General features: G+C 35.8%; 1 protein-coding gene across 5 annotated transcripts in view; it reads left to right on the top strand.

The window, feature by feature from the left end:
* The window catches only part of LOC132560997 (contactin-4-like), a 76,259-nt gene that overhangs the window by 8,970 nt on the left and 50,766 nt on the right, over positions 1-16,523 (top strand). For 3 of the 5 annotated variants that reach the window (XM_060225710.1, XM_060225709.1, XM_060225711.1), the window contains exon 2: positions 6,991-7,208. The exons of the other annotated variants lie outside the window; for them this stretch is intronic. The gene's annotated coding sequence lies outside the window, so the exon portion shown is untranslated. The remainder of the gene's footprint in view (positions 1-6,990; positions 7,209-16,523) is intronic. 5 annotated transcript variants of the gene reach the window in all.

The following is a 16,523-nucleotide window of genomic DNA, read 5'->3' as shown; positions in this document are numbered from 1 at the left end:
GATTAAAATGAGTTCTTGAATAACTGAGAAAATTCCTCTGAGGATGTAGTAAAGGATGATAATACAGGGTTCGTAACTTTGGTGTGGAAAAGGGCTCGAAAGAAAGGGAATAAAAATAAGACATGATTGAGCAGCGTTCCAATATCTACCTGGGTAATGATATGATTTCCATGGTTTCTGACGTTTACACCAATAGAATCTTGGGATTTGGGTGTAGCTATGCAGAGATTGTACCAGATATGAATTATGTAATCCCACACAACTGACAGATTGTCAATGTTATTAAAAAAATACATAGGTTTTGTCAACACTGACTCCAACAAGGAGTAGTACACTTGGCCTCAGTTGGACTAACCAGAGATCTATCAGTTGAGTCCTAGCTGCAAACTATTAAACAGATAATGACCTTACTTCTCTTAGTGTCCATGTTGCCCCTCTCCTGGGTTTTGGTAATAACACTTGAAAACTCTGGAGATCTTTTCTGAAGAAGGAGTATTTCACCCTGAAGGAAGTAATGGCTGCTCCCTATCAGTTCATCTTGGGAGTGTGTCACTCTTGTAAAATAATGGCAGCTTCCTATCAGTTCATCTTGGGAGTGTGTTACCCTGGTAAAATAATGGCAGCTTCCTCCTAACAGTTCAGCTGGGGAGTGTGTTACCCTGGTACAATAATGGCAGCTTCCTCCTACCAGTTCAGCTTGGGAGTGTGTTACCCTGGTAAAATAATGGCAGCTTCCTATCAGTTCATCTTGGGAGTATGTTACCCTGGTAAAATAATGGCAGCTTCCTCCTATCAGTTCAGCTGGGGAGTGTGTTACCCTGGTAAAATAATGGCAGCTTCCTCCTACCAGTTCAGCTGGGGAGTATGTTACCCTGGTAAAATAATGGCAGCTTCCTCCTACCAGTTCAGCTGGGGAGTATGTTACCCTGGTAAAATAATGGCAGCTTCCTATCAGTTCATCTTGGGAGTGTGTTACCCTGGTAAAATAATGGCAGCTTCCTCCTATCAGTTCATCTTGGGAGTGTGTTACCCTGGTAAAATAATGGCAGCTTCCTCCTAACAGTTCAGCTGGGGAGTATGTTACCCTGGTAAAATAATGGCAGCTTCCTCCTACCAGTTCAGCTGGGGAGTGTGTTACCCTTGTAAAATAATGGCAGCTTCCTCCTACCAGTTCAGCTGGGGTGAATGTTACCCTGGTAAAATAGTGGCAGCTTCCTCCTACCAGTTCAGCTGGGGAGTATGTTACCCTTGTAAAATAATGGCAGCTTCCTATCAGTTCAGCTGGGGAATATGTTACCCTGGTAAAATAATGGCAGTTTCCTATCAGTTCTGCTGGGGAATGTGTTACCCTGGTAAAATATCAGCCCCTGATTTCTACCACCTCAGGTAGGAAACATTTTAGTCTGGTAATTAAGACTGAGTTTCTGGTTTGATATCTAGTGCAGGAGTTAAGATAATGATCTCTGGATTAATATTATAAGTCAGTACTTAGACGACTTTGTTTTGCTTGGTGATTGGGTCTTTTTATGCCTAGAGGAATGCCTTGTGTGATGATATTGTAATTCTCTCCATAGAGAAACACCCTTATGTGGTAATATTACCTGAAATGTCTAGGACACAAATGATCATACACCAGTAACCAGCCATATTCATAAATATTTGTGTGACAATATGTAAAGTGCAAGGAAGTGGGATAAAATTAATCATTCTCCTCTTTACACAGAGACAGCAAAATCTTTACCTCAAAAATCCCTTCAAGTAATAATATATAAAAAAGAATAGGAATCTTACCTCAAAGAGTAGGTTGAGATTTTTGTCTAGTTACACAGTTGAGAACCTCAATTCTAAAAATTCTGTAAATGGTTGGATTATGTTTTGGCGAAATGATGTATGGCAGCTGGGAAGATTCTACAAAGATTAGAGCTGTGGTATTGCGGTTAATATCTCTCAAATACACTGTGTAAACCAGACATGTGCCATAAAGTTCTGAGAAAAGTTTCTTTCCATAGTACTTCAGTTGAATACATCTAACAGTTTTTTTTACAATAGAGATCTATTTAAATAACTTGAACTGATTCTTGTGGATTTTGTTATTTCACCTCTGAAGTCTAACTGAAGATTAACTTCAAACAAGTTGTAATTAACAGAATACACATGGCTAATTAATCAAACACAGCTATGTAATTTGATGCACTTACATGTATACAAGGCTTTTAATCTGAAAAGTGGGAAAGGAAATTAACATAGACACAAGGAAAGGAAGTAGGTGCAACACCATACAAAGAGAGGATTACTGACTCAAATAGAGTTATTGCCCTTACGATAAGACACTTGAGCACTGAACCAGTGCTTTGTAATTCTGAGTCTTACTCCTACTGTAGGAAAATTATGAGTCTGGTTCCTAGTGGAGATACAAGGGGAGGTGGGGGGGATTCCAAATCTTACTCGTACCGGAGACACCTGAGTAAAAATTCCAAGTCTTACTCCTAATGGAGACATGTTTGTAAAAATTCCAAGTCTTACTTGTAACGAAGACTCATGGGGGAATATTGTACGTCAGACTCTAAACAGAAACATGAGGAAGGCTACCTCAATACCATTTAGAAGAGAACAGTTGTTGTCAATGGTGGTTTGAAGTTTTCAAGAAAGTGTTTTCAGAATTTATGGATTGCTTGGAGAGATGGGAGGACTATGAACTTGGACAGGAATATCAAAAAAATCTATTGAAATCTTCCTGCAAATTAATTAGACAGTCATTTTGCAGCTTGCTTAGATGATTGAATTTTAATGGTCCTCAACTATTTTAAAGGAATGTATCCATGAACATTTTACCATTTGAAAAAAAATAATCCTCTGTATTCTGGTCCCTTCTACATCCCTTCACATAAAATATCCCCTCCTGTTATCAGATGTCTTGGCCCTCCCTGTGCTGGATCTTAATTACTGCAGTCTCCATGGAATCCCTTACATTGATCCAGAGTAATGCTTAGTCATGGTGAGATAGCACCACCCCCTATCTCCTCCATATCATCATCTTCCTCCAAGGCATCCCTCTTCCCAATTTTCTGTCTTGAACTCCAATATCCCCTCCTCCCACCTTTTATCCTTGAACCCATTTCTCTGCCCCTCCAAAACAACCATTCACCAGTGCCTCAATCACTTAAACCTCATTTTTGTCCCCTACCCCCTTTCAACAAAACTCCTCTCCCTCTCTCCTCCATCCTTACTGAATTCGTTGTCTATCCCTGAAACCCTAACCCCCTCCTCCCCCATCTCCCAACCTTCATGACTCAAACCTCATTTTCTGTTCTATTTATTTAATTATTTTGGGTTTGTAATTGGAACACTTGGCCAAAAATCAATTTTATCTGTATAATAATCAATGCAATCTTTGATACTTGATTAATAATTAATTACTCCTGGTCAGGAATGTCAGAGAATGTGAAATATTCTAGATATGGTAAAGGAATCCACACCAGATGTGTCAACACTGGGAGACATTAAAACCACCATTACACTCTGTAGGATTCCATGTTCATTAAAAAGAAAACAAATTCATTTGGAAAAATTTCTGTCACAGAAATTTTGATATTCATTTGAATTTGATGAACATTTGGACTTCTACAATTCTGCTCAATTTGTCATCAGATCACAATTTTTAAGTAATGAAGATTTGACTCAATTTCATCGCAAACACATAGACAAAGGGAAATCAAAATGAGGATACAATATATCACAGGTTACCTTGACCTCAATCTTCACCTTGGCCTATTTATAAAGGTTCCATAAGGATTCAATACACTAGCTTATTCTGTAACACAGTCTTGCCTTACTAGATTGTATGTTCTAAATTAACCTTAATTAATTCATTAATTTTTAATGATCTTGTCATGGCCTGATTTAAGTATAAACTTGACTTTTTCGCTTTGAGTCTTTTTTTTCAGAGCATCTACCACATTCCTAACCAGACTTAGTAGAACTAGTACATTTAGTTGTGTTGATAATACATCTGTCAGCGTCTGTTGTGTAGTTAGTAAGTGCTGGACTTCTTCATCACCATGACTACCGACCTACACAAATGGGGGTGCCTTGGTACAGTGTCAGGTGATAATAGTAATCAAACACCTTCTGTCTCACAATAGCCATTTCTTTTCACTTTTAAACTAATTTTCGTTTTCAACCAAATTTGAAATATACATTTTTTTTTTCTTTATTTGATCTGTCTTTTGCCAGCCAAGTTGAAATAAAAGACACAAAAAATATTTTCATCAAGCATCGAAGAAACATTAGAAGTAGCTCAAAGAAATCATTTTCAACTTTTTTTTTTTCCTCTTGAAATTTTTCAAAGCTGGAAAGATACTTATGTATTATCAAACAGCATCATTCTCTGTTAGATTATTTCCCTTTGAAAATTGAGGAAAAAATCTGAAAATGAATTTTAATCATCTTTATGTGATATCTACTTGGAGAGTTTATGGGAAATAACAGAAATCTGTGTTGAATTTCAACAGTAAATTGTTTAAGAAGGATAAGTCTTTTTTTAAATCTTTAAGTTTCTAATGTTTTGGAAACTTTGTTTTGGTACATCTAGATCATATTATAGCTACAATGAGACCGTACGTTGTAGAGTTATAGAATCACGTTTTGTTGTACAAGCAACTCTTAGTCTGAACTAACTAAAGGAATCACAGAGAACCTGTAAAGAAAGTAACACTGCAGGAGGAAGAGTAGTTTCTTTTGATAGGAAGTAATTGGTTCTTTCAGATTACAATCACTCCATAACGATCTTATTCTGTTCAAGTACATTGTTTATTTATGATAGAAACTAAAACGGAGTGTTGTTTATTATAAGTTTTAGAAAGATTTCTGAGTGTACCTTATAAACAATAGATGTTTGTTGTTAAACGCCCACACTTCACCATGGCCAAACATGAAATAAGATCCTATGATATAGAGCTGTAGAAGATGTTAATGTATAGGAATGTCTAGTAATTGAGGAAATTGAGCTTCTATTTACCTCCTCACAAACCATACCTACTCTTAGAATGCTGAAGCTTATAGAGGTAAACTAATAACGTATCATTGGGTTATAACTTCTAGACATGGACCTCATCTGTGGTCAATAACTGTCACATATCATATCTATGGAGACTAGAATTTATGTACAACTGTTTTGTATTTCTTAGAGACATAAATATCAGAAAACTTTGGAACCTTATTTCATTTCAAAAAGATATCATTCTCTCCACTACAGAATACCCAGTGGGGCAGCAAGGTTCAGTATTGAATACTAAAACTTCAAATGTTTGAAGCCATCAGGACTAAATGAAATGAAAAAGTGAAGAAAATGTGTTATATATTACTGTACAGAAGATACAATGATTATAAACAGGTTGTTTGAGTTATTGTCCATATTAGAAAGGTGTTTTATCCTTATAATTCCAGGCACAACACCACAGCTTAAATACAATTACGTACATCTCAACAGTTCCACGGACTGTTCTGCCATTCTGTTCAATCGTGTTAAAATCGGGCTTCTCAAAGGATTAATGTACCACTTGGAAATTCACATCAAATTTGAATCGGAAAATGCTTGTGGTCGCCTGTTTAATTTCCCAACCCTCGTTAAGTTTGCCATTGTCTCTAGGAAAGATTGCAGAAGACATAAATTTGTCTGTACTTTTAGCATTACTGAATCAAGAATTAATTACATAGTAAAATGACTCGTCCTGTTTTCCTACAATTTATTTTTCGCCATATAACTTACTTTTATCCTATATTTTGTTTTGAATCGTTGCAGACCATATTCAATTATAACACAGTGTTAATTATCTTGTTATTGTTTGGTGAATATAAACAGTGAATTAACATTAAGCATGGATGGAAGGTGATGAGAAATATGACGATAAGCCTTGGACTAAGGAGAGCCCAATCTGTGGCTGCATATGTTTGTGTTGAGGACTTAAGGAGACATGCTCTGATATCATTGAATGTCTAGCTAGTCTTAAAGTATTTTATGTGTGTCTCAGTTTCATCACACTAGAACCTCTCACTGTGTTCTTCTTTAGAAAGATATGATATAGTGTACATTAATGGTATAGAGTAGCATAGCGCCCACCCCAACTCCCCCCACCTCCCGATACAGGACACTTTGTAGTCTACATTATGTAGATATTAGTGGTTAACCATTTATCATATTTTGGTTATATATAATTTTATTGGTTGATCTGTGACCAAAAACAACCAGATTTGTCTAAAAAGAGTTATTAAAAATGCTGTTTAGATTTTGATTCGACTTAAGACTTTATTAGTGAACAGGGTAATTTCAATTTCCAAAAACAGGTTTTTATAAGTAACCCAAACATCCTCGAAATAACCTTTTGTTCATGATAGAAGGATCTGGGAAATCAGTCTGTCAGTCTTTCATGAACTCAATTCAACAGGTATGCCCAAATAACTAGAAATCCTTTGTAGTATGCAATATATTTTTAGGATTTTTGTTCCATTTACAAAGTGCTTTCATTCTGGTCTCTTTTTCAGGCTTGAATTGGCTCATCGTTGTTTCAGGTTAAATTCTATTCTGTTTTAAACCTCATGTAACTGATAAACAGTTATTTGATTAAAATCACTTGTAGTCAGTTGTGCATCAAAACATATTCTTCTTCTCATCATGCCAATAGATTCATGAATTTTAGAATTTTTGAAACATGAAGTTTTGAAAATATTTTCTTATATCTTTTTTCAAAGATGAAGAAATTTCCTTTTTTTCTATTTTAAAAGTCAAACTTTTAAAGTTAGACTAAAACTTGCTGTAGGTAACTTTTGACTCCTCTAGTGTCTTCTGAAATGAAAATGATATTTTAAGATTTGAAAATCAATTTAGATAAGTCTAAAGTGCATTTTTAACAGCATATTTATTTTGATACACTGGTCAGCATGTCTGCATGAATCAAGTAAGTACTGTAATGTGTTTGTCTCAATTTCTTTCAGTTTGATTACTGGAATCAGCGTTTTCTTTCTTTGTGGATCAAGTAACAGTTTATGTTTCTGGGTGGAGTAGTTTATAGAAAACGATTCTAGAAGGAGTCTATAGAATTGGCTGTACACGTCGTGTTACAGCTGAAGGGCGGATTATTTTACATAACATTCGCAGCTTGTGACCTAAATCTAGTAGAAACAGGCACGACGATTCCATAGGATACTTTGAGGTAAGAATTTTTGCAATTTTCCTTCAAATTTGTTTTTTCCGTCAAATGTCGTTTCTGGATATTGATGCCTCTTACATAGAACAAGATGTAAATTACATGCCTGCCATGTTTGTGTCAAATGTACGGGGCTGAAGAGTTGGAACTGGAGAGTTCTCTGTGGGAATCTGGAGTCTGCAGTCTGTCTATCTAATCCTGAAATACAAAACACTATTTTACATAAATATATCTTAAATTCAAAGAAATATTTTTGATAATGTTTCGGTTTATTATGTTCAGAATCTTCTAAATAAAAGAAAAGAGAGGAAATGTATAGCAATTTATTTGTTGCTTTAAGCTATTTGAATCTATATGAAAGTGTGTTTTGTTTTTTCCCTCCCCCCCCCCACCCCTCCCCACCCCTCCCCACCCCCTTTTTAAAATATATCAAAATCATAAATTGCACAGAAAGTTCCTGGATGAAATACAAGACATTTTGAAATAACAATGTTATTTTTTTACTCTACTTTTTGTGTGTTTGGATCATGTAACCATGGTTACTATCCTACAGGAAGTGAGGCCTGATTAGGTTATCTTGCAGTAGCACCGAGAGTTCAGGGCAAGGTAACCTCCTTAATCAGAAGACAATACAACAAATAAGCCGCGATGGCTCTATCATCCTCTTCATTCAGGGAAACCGTGGCCCAAATAAGACTGATCACGTTCAGTTTGAAGAATTAAACACCAAACAAATGAGTTCTGTTCTGACCTCCTGGTAAGAATCCTGATCAGACCAATTACATAGATAACAAAATAACTGCCCATGTGAAGAATTTTAGCACTCACATGTCTACAAAGTTTAATGTGCATTTAGTGTATTTTCTCATCTAAAGTTGATTACATTATAGGGACAGGTTCTGTATCTCTCTGTTTCATGTGCTCAACCTGTAATCATTTCTCATTATCTCATACTCTCATGAAGTCATTGAAAATACATCACATACTCATGTAAGCGTTCGGAGAATGATTTGCCATGAATTCTATTCCTGAAGGTTCTCGCGCCAAATCATATATTACCATTTGATCTCTGTTATAAGTCCGCGGGGAAATACATTACCTCCGACTTAAAAACGAAGGGATGGGCTTATTACAGATCATTGATATAGGACCTTTTAGTTTTGCTGCTTAACAGCAATAGATATGAATGGTCTAAATTACTAGGAATGTTTTTTTTTATAGGATAAATACTGAAATCTTTTTCTTCATAGGTATTTATTTATTGTCAAGGTTATATTTCCTGAACAAACCATGAACTGTGTTATCTTTCAAATGTTCCACTGTAATTATGATCCACAATTGTTTTTACCATCTTACCTTTTTTATTTAAAAGATTGTTTTTGAAAGTTTCTTGTGATTTTTGGTTTGAAAGTCAGAGTTGGTTGTTCCTTTTTCATAATATCTTGTGACCTTCAGCATCTTAACAGTAATGACCTCACAACTACAACGGTGTCCAGCTCAGTCAGATATTCTTATTTTTGTCTTTTAGTTGAAAATAAGTATCTCTATGATTCAGAACAGGTTTGTTTTTTGTGAATCTTAGTTTAGATTTAGTTTGAATTTTCTGTAAAATGATAACTTGAAATCAGGATCAGTGTTTTTTTTTTCTCTTTTCATATATGCCCTGAATGCGACAGTTTCTTCAATCATATAATTTGAGATACATAACAAGTCCGTGTTAATCTAATACAACCGAGTCTTTTCACCAGGAGTGATTTTTATTTTTCTGTTTTGTCTGAACATTACATTCTTGTAAGTACACTTGTAATGAATTCACAGAGAACTGTCGTCAGATGAATGCGGGACAGTTCATCGCCCAATCAGTCTCTCGTAGTCAGGCCATTATTTAAATCAAATTCAACATTTTTCAACAAAATTTAAACTCAGTGTTACGGCTTAATTTTAGACTTCTCTGTCAACTTGAGTTAACCTTTCTTCTTTTGACATTTACTGTTTAAAATTCTGCACATAAGGGTCACGATTGGTGAGGGTTTTCAGGAGCATGCTGGTGTGGTTGCCATGGAAACTAAGTGTCATTGGAATCATTTGATTGGAGGAGCTTGTCGCTTCCTTTAGAAAGGTTATTTGTCCTTAAGATGTTTTCATATTTTGTTTGGATAATGTTAAAAGTCAGATGGAAATAGGTAGGAAAATTATGAAATAAAATTCTTCTGTCCATGAAATTTTAGTTACTGAATCCAGGTGATTTAGTATCAATTATTATCCATATCATGTACACTGACCTTCTAGTTGTGGATTGGACCAATGTTTTTCTACAAAAGTATGAGCGTTCGACTGAGTGGACCAGTTGTAAACTTTGAGACCAGTCTTTCCCCACCATTAGACAAGTGTCCAGTTGTTAACTGACTGACCAGTCTTTCTCTACCATAAAACAAGTGTCCAGTTGTTACCTGACTGACCAGTCTTTCTCTACCAATAAAACAAGTGTCCAGTTGTTACCTGACTGACCAGTCTTTCTCTACCATAAAACAAGTGTCCAGTTGTTACCTGACTGACCTGTCTCTCTCTACCATAAAACTAATGGTCAGTGGGATGCAGACATCATGGCCTGATCCCTTAGTATGATCCATCACTGTACTTCAGGCAGACTTCACTAATTCATGAGATGCCTCACAGAAGCGGTTCTAGTCTCCCTGAGTGACCTTTATTACCAGCAATACTGTTACTTACTCCAATGAGATGTCAGTTTGAACTCTATGTCTGAAATGTCCAAGGACCTGTTGTGTGACGTGGTGAGAGTCACAGTCTGTCTAGTCTTTATACTAATTGGCCAGACTTGAATGTCATCGTGAAAGATGCTTTACATATTATGTTGTACTTTTTTTGGATGTTGGGATAATCAATTCACTGATGAAGTGTAGTGGTTTTGTTCTATTTATAGTGTTGTCAAAGGTCAAGGACATATGCTATATATATATCAGAGTTGTAAAGATATATTTTTAGGAACAGCAGGTTAAAAAAAATGTAGGTGAGTGACCTTCATATTAATACAGATGTAGGGCCAATGACCTTCAGGTTAATACAGATGTAGGGCGAATGACCTTCAGGGTAATACAGATGTAGGGCGAATGACCTTCAGAGTAATACAGATGTAGGGCGAATGACCTTCAGGTTAATACAGATGTAGGGCCAATGACCTTCATGTTAATACAGATGTAGGGCCAATGACCTTCAGGTTAATACAGATGTAGGGCGAATGACCTTCATGTTAATACAGATGTAGGGCGAATGACCTTCATGTTAATACAGATGTAGGGCGAATGACCTTCATGTTAATACAGATGTAGGGAGAATGACCTTCATGTTAATACAGATGTAGGGCCAATGACCTTCATGTTATTACAGATGTAGGGCCAATGACCTTCATGTTAATACAGATGTAGGCGAATGACCTTCAGGTTAATACAGATGTAGGGCGAATGACCTTCATGTTAATACAGATGTAGGGAGAATGACCTTCATGTTAATGCAGATGTAGGGCCAATGACCTTCATGTTAATACATATGTAGGGCCAAGGACCTTCATGTTAATACAGATATAGGGCGAATGACCTTCATGTTGATACAGATGTAGGAGGAGTGACCTTCATGTTAATAGATAAGTAGGGCCAATGACATTCAGCTTAATGTATATCTTGGGCAAGGGATGTTATTAATTGTGGAATCTATGATGGTATTAAAAATTTATTTTCTGTAGAACAGGAAACATTCTGATAGTTGCAAGATTTGTGTAAATCCCCTCTCTGACTTGAGAGGTATGTCAGTGGTCTGAAGCTGGTCAGTATGGCCTGACCTGAGAATCCCACTGTAACTGGTTTACTGCCAAGCTATCACAGTGGAGGTGGACCGATGGGCCATCCCTAATGGTATTGGTGATCTTAGGATAGCAATTCTCTTCAGGTCTAGGAGAATGGTCAACTTAATTTATTCTTAGGTTTTTTTTTTTTTTCTTTTTTTGATTTGTTTTGTAATCTCAGGGAATTTTTCATCATTCCTTTTGAAAGTTTTGTTAAAGCAAAATAGAAACAAGTTTGTTTGAATTATTTCAAAGATTTCAATGATTTTGTTTCTAGTAAGCAAATATTTTTGATAAAGCAAAAAATAGTTTGTAAATAATTTTGAAATTTCTTTGATAGATTAAAACTTTGCAGCTTTTTTCATGGAACTAAAGAGCTCCAGGCTGTCAGTATTTAGACTATCAGGCATTGCCCCAGACTTATCAGGACATGTTTGTTAACTGTCAGTTATGGATTAATCAGTTAACCTGTCAGGATAGCATTAGTACACAAACAAAACCAGAACTGCGGAAAAGACTTTGATAATGATCAAAATAAGAGACACCTTGTTAAAGTTGGAAACAGTTCATAATGAAATGTTAAAAACTATTTTAATGGTGTTGTGTGTGCTTCATCCATGGTCTGAAGGAGTTTATTACAAACTGTTTCTAATGCCACTGTCCTCCGTGGTCTATATTTACTGCCACAGTCCTCCTTTGTCCTATATCTAATGCCACAGTCCTCCATTGTCCTGTTTCTAATGCCACTGTCCTCCATGGTCTATATTTACGGCCACAGTCCTCCATTGTCCTGCTTCTTATGCTACTGTCCTCTGTGGTTTATATTTACTGCCACAGTCCTTCATTGTCCTGTTTCCTATGCCACTGTCCTCCATCTTCATTTTCCTATATCAAATGCCACAGTCCTCAATTGTCCTGTTTCTAATGCCACTGTCCTCCATTGTCCTGTTTTTAATGCCACAGTCATCCATTGTCCTATATCTAATGCCACTGTCCTCCGTGGTCTATATCTTATGCCACAGTCCTCCATTGTCCTGTTTCTAATGCCACTGTCCTCCATTTTCATTGGTTTGTATCTACCTCATGGTGTCCTCCAGGGTTGTGTTTAAAGTCAACTTCTTCCTAAGGCCAAGCAAAGTAGATTTTTGTTTAACTGAACTCTTTGGAAGGCCAAGCTAAGGAAGGTTTTGTTTAATGCGACCTAGTCTAATCTATTTGTTATCCATAACGTGTTTTTATTACCATGTTGAATTTTATTGGAAGTTTTTTAGTAAATTGACAGTGATTTACAGAATCTTGTATATTTACAGAATTTGAAGAATTTAACTGTGAATTGTAAAATGTGTTCATTTATGATTTTAATCTAGATGATTTTTTCAGCTGTTGCTTTGCCAGTGTTACAGTCTCCAGCCTATCAGTCTGTGTGTGGTCATGTTGAAGTCGATACAGATAACTTTGACAGATGCCTTCTAGTTAAAGTCTGACCTCTGACCTCGTCACCATGTCAATGTGTTATCTTAGTTGGATATTCATAATGATATATACTCTGAGAAAAAAAGAAAACTTTTGATATATCATTTCACCCCAAATTCATTTCAGAGTAAAAAAGAGTGGACTTAATTAAGACCAGTAGTGTTAGAAATGGATATTGGTTGTCTCAAGCGATGTATACTACTTTTTTTCATGGGTAATTTGTTGAAAAAAAATTTGAAAGAGGAGATAGAGAGTGTTAAGATAGAAAAGGGAAATTATTTCTGAACATTAGATATAGAGTAAATTTGATGGCATTAAATGTCAAAAGTGGTGCCAAACCTCGAACTCTTGCTGGCAATGTCTTTGTTCAATAGGATACCATGTAAAAGTCAAGTTGTATGTTCAGAAAGGTCTGAAAATGATCCCAAAATGGAGAATTGTTTTACAATGACTGCATCGTACTTTTGATTAGAAAACTTTGACATGATTACTTAGTGAGAATGTAGACAATTCAAGCTTTTTCTTTAATACTGGCCTGTGTTTTCTTTGTTGTAGGATTGTTTACTTTTGTATCGGCATCTGCTAAAGTCATGACCTCATGAAGCTGTTGTACATTGGGCTTGGCAATCTAATTTTATTTCTATACGCCCTTAGAAATATCATTCCAAAAACAAGTTAAAAATATCCATTTCCTGTGATCTGAACTTTATATTTCAAGCCACCCTTTGAAATATCATCTCAAGTAACGATTTTTCACAGATTTGAAAATATCGGTTTCAGGGAATCTACACAGGGTACTACTACAAGGAGGACTGGTAGGGTTGGTCTGGGTCTTATCACCGACCTCAAATATAAACTAACAGACATAGCAGGCCAGGTATAATATGGACTATCACCCTTAAAAAAAACATCTCACAACACACTCATAAAAACAGGTCCTTTACCCAAAGTCTGTGAGTAATATCGCAACGGAAATCAGGCCACATGATCCCTTCACGATGGTTCAAGTGCTCTATAAAACATGGACTGGTCTTCCGACAAAAAAAAAAATAAAAAATAACTTTTCATCAATGAATCAATCTCCTGTATTTTTTTTTTTTAAATGTGTCTTCACCAAACCCATTGTATTTATCAGGTAATAAGCATATGTCTGGTAATAAGCCCACCTATATTTTTCTTGTATGCCATTGTCCTGTAATATTGGAAACAGATAGGTAGAATAAAAATTTCAGCTCTTCCAGACCAGTGCTCTGAAACTGTTCCAGATAATTACTGTAAACTGCTGTACAGTTATCAAGCTAGTAATGTTGTAGTGCTTTTTGGAATGGAGAAGTTCTCCATTTAGACACTTTTTCTGTTACCATGGAAACAGACAGGCCAAATCACAAAGTTCAGTTTTTACTTGTAAATGATGCCAAACCATACAAGAGTGAAAAAAGGATCTACATGAAAATATCTGAAACAGTGATAGAATGGAGTTATATACCTGTTGCTGTGATAATATATATATATATGATTGTATGTCAAACTGCAGAGTGCGGTAATAATGTCATGCTCTGTGTATCTTGTATTACTATTTTTGGTTAAGAAAGTAACTTTTAAAATTTACCATACCATAGAATTCATGTATCCTTCTTAGAGGATGTAACATTTCATATGAAGACAGAGACACAAGATTTTTAAAATGATTGTCAAGGTGACTAGAGAGTTGAGGTCAGTGAAGGGGAACTGTGTTTGATCTCCAAACTTTGTATTATACAGTTTGGTTTCTATCAGATAAAATTTATGATGGAAGTAGAAAAACTTAGGTCAAAATTCAAGACATGTGGGGTCAAACATGTGGATGTATGTCATGGGGATTTAGGGCCCAGTGTTACTTACTTGTATGTACATTGTAGCAATGTTAAAGACACTCGAGCTGTTGTTTAAGTTTTTTGACTGATCCGTAGGTTAGAGTGTGCTGTTCTTATACTGTAGTGATTCATGGTAGGAAGGGTGATGTAAACAGGAGCCAGATAAAAGTAATTTGTAGGTAAACACAAGCACTGCCAGCTTGTGTATGTCAGCCTGTGAGAGGCAGGGAGGTACACCTTGTATTAGAGGGGTGCACACGTGCCTCATTCAGATATTAACATGATGATTTAGGTGAATACTACAGGTCAGGATGTAGTAAGTCTACTGTATAATTTTGACTTGGATGTATATAATTTTACCTCCATGATTTAGTGCCTAAAAAACAAGAGCATGTGATATTGTAGATATCATCAATTTGCCCATGATGTTGTTGTTGTATAATACAATGTGTTTAAATAGTGAGAGTTTACCTTATGTGATAAAATACAATAATATATTACTGATAAGACAACACAGTATATTACTGACAAGACAACACAGTGTTTTACTGACAAGACAATACAGTGTATTACTGACAAGACAACACAATGTTACTGACAAGACAACACAGTGTATTACAGACAAGACAACACTGTGTTTTACTGACAAGACAACACAGTGTTTTACTGACAAGACAATACAGTGTATTACTGACAAGACAACACAATGTTACTGACAAGGCAACACAGTGTATTACTGACAAGACAACACAGTGTATTACTGATCAGACAACACAGAGTTACTGACAAGACAATACAGAGTATTACTGACAAGACAACACAGTGTATTACTGATAAGACAACACAGTGTATTACTGATAAGACAACACTGTGTTTTACTGATAAGACAACAAAGTGTTTTACTGACAAGACAACACAGTGTATTACTGACAAGACAACACAGTGTTACTGATAAGACAACACAGTGTTTTACTGACAAGACAACACAGTGTATTACTGACAACACAGTGTATTACTGACAAGACAACACAATGTATTACTGACAAGACAACACAGTGTATTACTGACAAGGCAACACAGTGTATTACTGACATGACAACACAGTGTTACTGACAAGACAACACAATGTTTTACTAACAAGACAACACATTGTATTACTGACAAGACAACACAGTGTATTACTGACAACACAGTGTATTACTGATAAGACAACACAGTGTTTTACTGACAAGGCAACACAATGTATTACTGACAAAACAACACAGTGTTACTGACAAGACAACACAGGGTATTACTGACAAGACAACACAGTGTATTACTGACAAGGCAACACAGTGTATTAGCAATAAGACAGCACAGTGTTACTGGTAAGACATTATCAGTATCATTTATTCTGATTAACTGCGGCTGGTTTGGATTTTACATTGGGATTCCATGTTTATTAGTTTTGTAGTTTACTTTTCTGAATTGTACATAAAACTTCAGAACCCATCAAGTATGTATTAGTGATTCATAAAAGATGGTTTGTGCGATATATAGACCTCTCTGTTCTATTGGGTCATTACGTACTGAAATAACCTGACAATGTAAATAGCTTCTCTCCTTCTTGTTCACATAAATTTAAATGAATGCAACGATACTGCTAAACTACAATTTAAAAACATTCCATCTCGGCTATGATTGTTAAATTTCTGGTTACTAATGGGATAAGACAGATGAAGAGATGGAAGTTACAGGCAATGTGATGTAAGAAAATATTAAACGTGATCATCTATAAACACTCCTACAGAAAACTACAGTGGCTTGGGTGTTACACCATCTGTCAGGCTTTGGTATCTCTAACATCTTGTTAAAATACAAGGGTCCCTTTACTTTCACTACCTCTGATAGATAGATATGTTGTCTTTTACTAGGACCAATACTGGTGCTGATAGATAAATATGATGTCTTTTACAAGCACCAATACTACCTCTGATAGATAAATATGTTGTCCTTTACTAGCACCAATACTGGCTCTGATAGATAAATATGTTGTCCTTTACTAGGACCAATCCTACCTCTGATAGATAAATATGTTGTCCTTTACTAGCACCAATACTGGCTCTGATAGATAAATATGTTGTCCTTTACTAGGACCAA

This window comes from Ylistrum balloti, unplaced genomic scaffold (assembly GCF_031769215.1).
Source record: "Ylistrum balloti isolate Yb309-2 unplaced genomic scaffold, AGI_CSIRO_Ybal_v1 Utg371134, whole genome shotgun sequence".
Taxonomy (NCBI): domain Eukaryota; kingdom Metazoa; phylum Mollusca; class Bivalvia; order Pectinida; family Pectinidae; genus Ylistrum; species Ylistrum balloti.
This window is presented reverse-complemented; position numbering and strand designations above follow the sequence as displayed.